This window comes from Penaeus japonicus, unplaced genomic scaffold (assembly GCF_977035675.1).
Source record: "Penaeus japonicus unplaced genomic scaffold, GWHDUDI00000001_assembly GWHDUDI00000027, whole genome shotgun sequence".
Lineage (NCBI taxonomy): Eukaryota > Metazoa > Arthropoda > Malacostraca > Decapoda > Penaeidae > Penaeus > Penaeus japonicus.
In genome coordinates, this window is record NW_028234429.1 from 17,026,506 (window position 1) to 17,034,005 (window position 7,500).

At 37.3% G+C, this 7,500-nt stretch overlaps 1 protein-coding gene and 1 non-coding gene across 2 annotated transcripts in view; both read left to right on the plus strand.

The window, feature by feature from the left end:
* Positions 1–1,227: 1,227 nt before the first annotated feature.
* LOC122246644 (U4 spliceosomal RNA) lies at positions 1,228–1,368 on the plus strand. Its single transcript, XR_006222613.2, has one exon. It is a non-coding gene; the product is annotated as a U4 spliceosomal RNA (small nuclear RNA).
* A 1,150-nt stretch (positions 1,369–2,518) lies between these two features.
* LOC122246636 (uncharacterized) overlaps positions 2,519–7,500 on the plus strand; it is a 24,651-nt gene continuing 19,669 nt past the window's right edge. Inside the window, exon 1 of the mRNA XM_043005318.2 lies at positions 2,519–4,086. The gene's annotated coding sequence lies outside the window, so the exon portion shown is untranslated. The remainder of the gene's footprint in view (positions 4,087–7,500) is intronic.

A 7,500-nucleotide genomic window follows, 5' to 3' on the forward strand; every position in this document is an offset into this window, starting at 1 on the left:
TAAGTTTTTCATTTCCTGACATTCACGAGATATATATTTGTTTGTGCAAATCTTCATGACGACGGACAATTATGTAAATATAACTAATATTCTGAGCTTCGGGTTAAAAAGGAGGAGAAAATTTGATGATGAAATTAAATTTAGCAGTAGATTTAATTTGGCGAGGGAATAATCGTCATAATCACCATGCACTTAAGTGTTAGTCATTTCGGATTGTAAAAATTACTTGAAAGGAACAAAGTTGCAAGGTCTGACTTCTAAGCATAACACGAGAAGTCCTAATGATGGTATATATTTTCTTTGATCAATAAAAGATCATAGGGGATAATTATATTCTTTGTGGCCTACTCACTGATAGTACCGTAGCGAGAACCCAGCAAAATTCACGCGTCTTAAACCCATAAAACCTCCCTTCTGTTGTTTTATCTTCATAATTGTTGAAAGCTTTCATCAGGGGTTCCTCATAAACATGATCCTTTTAAAGACGCTGTCACACCAGCACTTTTCCGTCGTGTTTTTCGTTAATTTTTCAAAAAGAAATTGACAATTTTTGGAGGCCCGCAGTCATACTAGCGCTTTACCCCTTTACACACACACACACACACAGGTAACATCCATGCGAAATAGGGCTAAGGGGGGACTATGATATTTTAGATGATCCATTTGTCAAAATAGATCAAAGATAATTATTATTGTCAGGTACACTGAGTGACTAATCACTCATTAGTTGTTAAAAAGTCCAGTCATATCAAAATGAAATAATTTTCAGGATAATATAGTTTGGAAATTATTTGATTACATACAACATAAAATAAGTTTGTTCTACAGTGTCCATCAAAGTTAATGGACTTTCTTTCTAATATTATCGATAAAAAGATCAATAGATCAGCATGAGCTCTATGATTTAGCATTATAAAGATAATATATATCGCAATTTAACAACCTGCTACATATTTCACTTAAACGCAAATATATAAGAATTTCTCTTGTTCCTGTGGGCGCCATCCGTAGAATGATGAAAATATTTATCTATGTTATTAAATTGTAGTAAAGCTTGATTTATGTTAATAAAAAAACAGAATGAAAAGTAAAATTAAAATAATTTTTGGCATATTGAATATAAAATTAAACGTTCTAAGTTTAATCATAATTTATTTGTCCTCACGGTGAAGCCCGCTGGAGTCCTCAGTAGTAAACATTTGCGTGAGGTGGGATACACTAATCTTTAGCATTGGCCAGTGGCAGTATCGTACCCAATGAGGTTTAACCGTGGTGTGATTAATGATAGTTGAAATCTTTTCCCAATACCCCGCCTGGACTTCGTGAAAGACCGACGGCTTCGGCAATCTTTGATAGCTCGATCAAGGGCTGCATTATCACTTCATCCTCAAAAGAATATGTTACTCTGAGAATCTCGCGGACATGCATAGTTAGGCGCCTGATACATTAAACCTAAGCCATTATACACATAAATAAGTAATTAAACAAATAAACACACACACGCACACACACACACACACACACACACATATATATATATATATATATATATAGTAATAATAAATGTATATCATGTATGATATATATACTATGTATATATAACAATAATAATGAATATATATCATATATATACTACATACATATCATAGATATGGTATATATATATCATATATACAATATATATATATATATATATATATATATATATATATATATATATATATATATATATATATATATATATATATATATATATATATATATATATATATATATATATATATATATATATATATATATATATATATATATATCTATATATATATATATATATATATATATACACAAACACACACACACACGCACACACACACACACACATACACACACACACAGCTGGGTGTATGTATGTATATACATATATATATATATATATATATTTATATATATACACACACACACACACTCACTCACACACATACACATAGGCATACACGCACACACACACACACACACACACACACACACACACATATATATATATATATATATATATATATATATATATATATATATATATATATATTATACTAGTATGGAGATTTTTATCCAGAAAAATAGGTATTATTGGATGAAGACGCAACTACACGTAGCGAAAAAACAAACCTTTCGGCATGACGTAGCTTTAATTATGACGTAACATCATAAAACCCTTTTTTCCGGAAACGAAAAGTAATTGGGATATATTATTTTGAAAATAATAAAAAAAACGAGTAACGGGAGTTTCCGCGTGCTCGCTTGACAGCGCCTAAGCGGACTCAAATCAAGAACTATATTTTAAAATATTTTTATTTGTTTAAAATTATTAATTATAATAAAATTTAATGGATCTTATTGTTCTTATGCATATTATGAACTCAACAAATATAAATATGCAAATCTAAATTTAATTTCCATACTTAAAAATTGTTTTAAGTGCTCTCTTTTTGATTGTTTACATCCGTCAGCCGCAGAGCGCGCCATTTCTCCTCCAGCTTTGAAACTCATTTGACTGTGCCAATTCTCCTGCATGGATACACGCCCTTCAGAGGAATATTTGATTGAGAACATATTCTTGCATTTTCTTGTTACGCTCATCATCTGCTAAAACTAAGTCTAGCATCGCCGTGCACTATCGCTTGTTCGCAGCCTTTGTTTACAACTGCGAGGCAAGTATCACGTGGCTGATCCGATGGATGGCTCCTGCTGGCGGTTAATTAAGTGCTAGTGTGACTGCGCGCCTCCAAAAATATGACAATTTTTGAAAGTTGAAAAAAAACGACGGGAAATATGCTAGTGTGACACCTGACTGAAAAATATCGGCTCAGCGCATGCGCCAACCTCCCCCGTGGAAATGCAAAAAAGTATCGATAGAAGGCAATACTGTCACGTGGTAGTAATAGCACCAATAGGGAAACAATAGGTCTAACCGACAAAATGATCGACCAATCACAGACAATTGGACATAGAGTCTGGGTCCTTGCTTGAATTTCCTAATCAGTTTCGAGATGGCTACATTGTGTGTAAAATGTAAGTACACTCCGTGGGAATTCATAAACGTTTTTTATAAAGATAACGCTGCATCACTGAAGTTATTACGCGACCACGGTGCTCTGCCAACGGAAGTGCAGTGCAAAAACTGTGAATTACCTTGTACCTTCCGTTCAGAGAAGGCAAGGTGGTATTGTGGCCGTTGGAGCAAAATACCTAAAACAAAGAAAAGAAAGCAGTGTAACTTCACCGTCAGTGATTACAAGGGCACCTTCCTCCAAGGAGTTCACCTGCAACCGTGGGAGGTAGTGTGCTTTATCAATCACTGGCTGCAGAAGGACTGGGACCACCACGGGATTTTTGAAAATCTTGGCTGGGCCCAGAAGACAAGTGTTAATTGGCGAAGATTCTGCTCAGAAGTTACGGAAAATTCGTTAGCAAACCAGGAGCCAATCGGAGGGGAAGGTGTCGTCGTAGAAATTGACGAATCTTGCTTTGGAAAAAGCAAGTACGGAAAAGGACGTGAACTCAGTGACATCTGGGTGTTTGGGGGGATAGAGAGGGAGGAAAAGAAGAGTTTCCTAATTCCCCTCGTTCCTCCTCTCACTCCGAACAGGAACAAGGAGACGTTGGTTCCCCTTATTAAAAAGTATATTCTTCCGGGCTCCATCATCTGCAGTGACGATTGGGGAGCGTACCTTGGCTTGGGCGAGGAGGGGTACACCCATTGGGTGATCAACCACTCTGTGGAGTTTGAAGATCCCGGGGATCGGGATATCCACACCCAGAATATTGAAGGACTCTGGCGTGACGTCAAGGAGTGGACGAAGCGGCCTGGCAATCGGCCCGAATATTACGCGCAGTATTTGTCGAGGTACATCTTCGTCCAGAATAATTATTTATATCGACACCACGCTTTCCTGGAAGAAGTCGCTCGGCTGTACCCTCCTCAGTCCGAGCGAGAGGACGTCGCTCGTGCGCCGCTACCCGACTCCGACTCCGAAGAATCTGACCCGGACGAGCCACAACCCGGCCCATCACGCGCCTCCAATTAAGGTAAGAAGTGGTAACATCCAAAGATAAAAGTCACATGCCACGAAGTGGCTTGAGTAGGGGGGGGGCAATCCCCCTCCTTTGCTAGGGCAAACCTAAAAACTAGGCTAGGTTAGGTTAGGTTTATGGGTTGGGTTTTGATTACGAAAAAACGTTAAATTTCTCGCCAGAAATCGTTTGGTTCCGTATCGACGGTGGCGCGCGTGTGGGGAGGGAGGGGGAGTGTACCTCAGCAACGAAAGGTTTCCGATGGAAATGAGCAGCGAAACTGTACAAAGCAGAACGAAAACTACCAGAAGAATATCGTGTCGCGTCTTTATCCAATTTTACCGAAAAATAAACAATTTAAGACACATAACTCTCAAAACAAACATACTACCAAGAGAAGTGTTGTCACACTCAAAACCCATCAAACCGCACATGTATGTTTTTTACGTAGTTCTTTTAATTTGTAATATGCAAATGATTGTGTGTAAGCGTGTACCACATTAGCCCTTGTTTCATATTTAGGTTAGTCTACCCCTAACCATATTATACTTTCTCTTATACGTAGTGTAAGAAAATGGAATCAACAGCAGCTGTTACTATTGTGTATCGTTACATTAGGAGTTTGGTTATTTATGATATAATTACAGGTGCAAATTGCTATTACATGATGTAAAACAATAGTCAGGAAATAGTTGTACATTGAATAGTTGGAATTCGGAATTCCTAAACACCTGTTGCTTGATTTGATGAGATAAAGATCTATTTATTCTTCCCTGATGCCGTGCAACAGGAGCAGCTTCATTGAAATGTTGCAGATAACCCTGTGATCAATTATATACGTATAATTTATTTTGATATCGAGACTTTTTGACGAAAATGACCCCACTGGAAAAGACAAATAAAAAATACAACTTCACTTTTTTTCTACATAACAGGACAATAATAATGATAATTTCTATAGCTATTACTATGAATTTAACCTATGGGTTATACTTTTTTTGATACAACAATGAGTTTTGTAGGACCAAATAATCTTATAATTGAAGGACAGGTAACTGACAACCTCATGGTTCAGTGTTTGTTATAACACAGGAATGGTAATGGTAGGGGTCGTAACCTATTACTATATGTTACAATGTGCTTTGTCCGGCCGCCTTAACTGTGACTGTTATAGTAATGCTCTTTGAAGGGAAGAGAACCATCTATCATAATGATTACATTATGAATAGAAAAGAGGGGTGAAGGCGTTAGTGCATAAAATAATTAGTATTTTTTTGCCCTAGATTGAAAACCGGATAATGGTACCAAAATACCAAACCACAAACACTAACCTTTTGAAATCGACACAATTCTATACATATACTTGTACTTATTACTCCAGAAAAGCATATATTCAGAATTTGTATAATGACCCAGGGTTCAGCTGTAATAACCAATTGTCACTCAGTGGTCATTCACGTGACTGTTCTTCATTGTTTTTCACTGTTCTTCATCCAACCTTTATCACCTAAAAAAAACAGTGAGACACTCTATTGTAAATATTTAATTACAATATAAGTAGAGCAATGGCGGATGAAAATACAAAATGGCGAAGGTGATGATATGATACTTGTCATAATAATGATGGTATAACTATCGTGGTGATGATGGGTATGATGTGATTTTCTTGGTAATTAGAATGTGATGATAATTTTGATGGTGATTATGGTGTCATTATAATTTTGGTGGATGTGATGTGATTATGATTTTGATGGGGTGATGAGGATGACCGTCAGTGATGAATGATAGTGAATGATAGTTCCAGCTATTAATAATAATAGTGATTGTAATCCTAACAAGACTAATAACAGTGGTTATGGCAATGGTGTAGATAGGAGAATGAATATGATCATGCTATTGATAAAGAAGTGATGATTATCTTTGTGACGATAGTGTTGATATTAATGATGAAAATACTTATGGCAATCATAAAGATATGAATAATAATTATTTATGACAATCGCAAAAATAATGAGTACTATAATTCACTAACAAAAGTTTGGTGCGATATATATGTATATATATATATATATATATATATATATATATATATATATATATATATATATATATTTTTTTTTTTTTTTTTTTTTTTTTTTTTTTTTTTTAATCTTTCTTTTTTTCTCTTATTTTCTTATTTGTGAAGGGGGGCGCATACATTACAAACACCAACCCCATTTTAACAAGGAAAGTTGCAAAGTTACCCGAATACCTTATATGAACCACCCACCTACTTTCATAGAAGAGAAGGTGCGTGACAACAGCGCCAAGTTAGTGTGACAGGAATACAGTAGCAACCTCGTCGTTTATGTGGCACTGTTACTCCCATAACTCATGGACCGCGTTGGACTGATTTGACTGACTGCGTCTGTCTGTCTCTCTCTCTCTCTCTTTCTCTCTTTCACTCTCTCTCTCTCTCTCTTTTTTTTTCTCTCTCTCTCTCTCTCTCTCTCTCTCTCTCTCTCTCTCTCTCTCTCTCTCTCTCTCTCTCTCTCTCTCTCTCTCTTTCTCTCTCTCTTTCTCTCTCTTGCGTGATATGATTATTTTCATATCATTTGTGGTTTATTAGTGACAAACAATACATACATTGGAAGCTAAAACAGTGAAAATCCTCGTATGCCCACAGAGGCGAGGCTGTGCCGAGTACCCGGTGACCGTGTTTGTTTTTACAAGCCGCCCAGGTCGGGCTCTCTGCCGACCCCGCCCCCCTTCTAGAACAATGTCCACCTCTGTTCAAGGAATGGAGACTGAGGGCAGATATGACGCCCTCTGTGAAGTAGACATCGGCGGTGGTGCTATTGCCAACAAGCATGAAGAAAGAATGAGGAAAGCAGCAAAGAGGAAGCTACCTGCACCTGACGCTTCTGTGAAAATTACCTCTGTGTCCATTTCAAGAAAGACAGCAAACTCCGGACTCCAGGAGATAAATATCGCTGGATATGCCAGGCTCTCAGAGTGGATCCTTACAATAAAATCAAGGATTCATTAGAGCTAAGAATTGGCCGAAACAATGTATACGTTCGCTGCAAGAACGAAAAAATTCTTGCACAGATAACAACAGTCGGAGCAATGGGAGAAGTCCTTGAGAAAGCAAAAGTCTACGGGAAAGGACAATGCACCAACCTCATCGTGTTCGACGTCCCAAAGGAAATAGAAACCGATGATATGACATACGATGGAAAATTTTTAAATGCAAGGCGTTTAGAAATAAATGGGAAGCTGACCCAGCGTGTTATCATTACATACGAGGGGGAGGTAATCCCCAAGTCAATCAAACTGGTTGAAGGTATGGCACCCTTTAGGTCTGCCGTCTTCAAATCCTTCACCCCGTTTTGCTCAAACTGCTCTAAGTGGGGACACGGAGCGCGTGCTTGCCCTCACGACGAACCG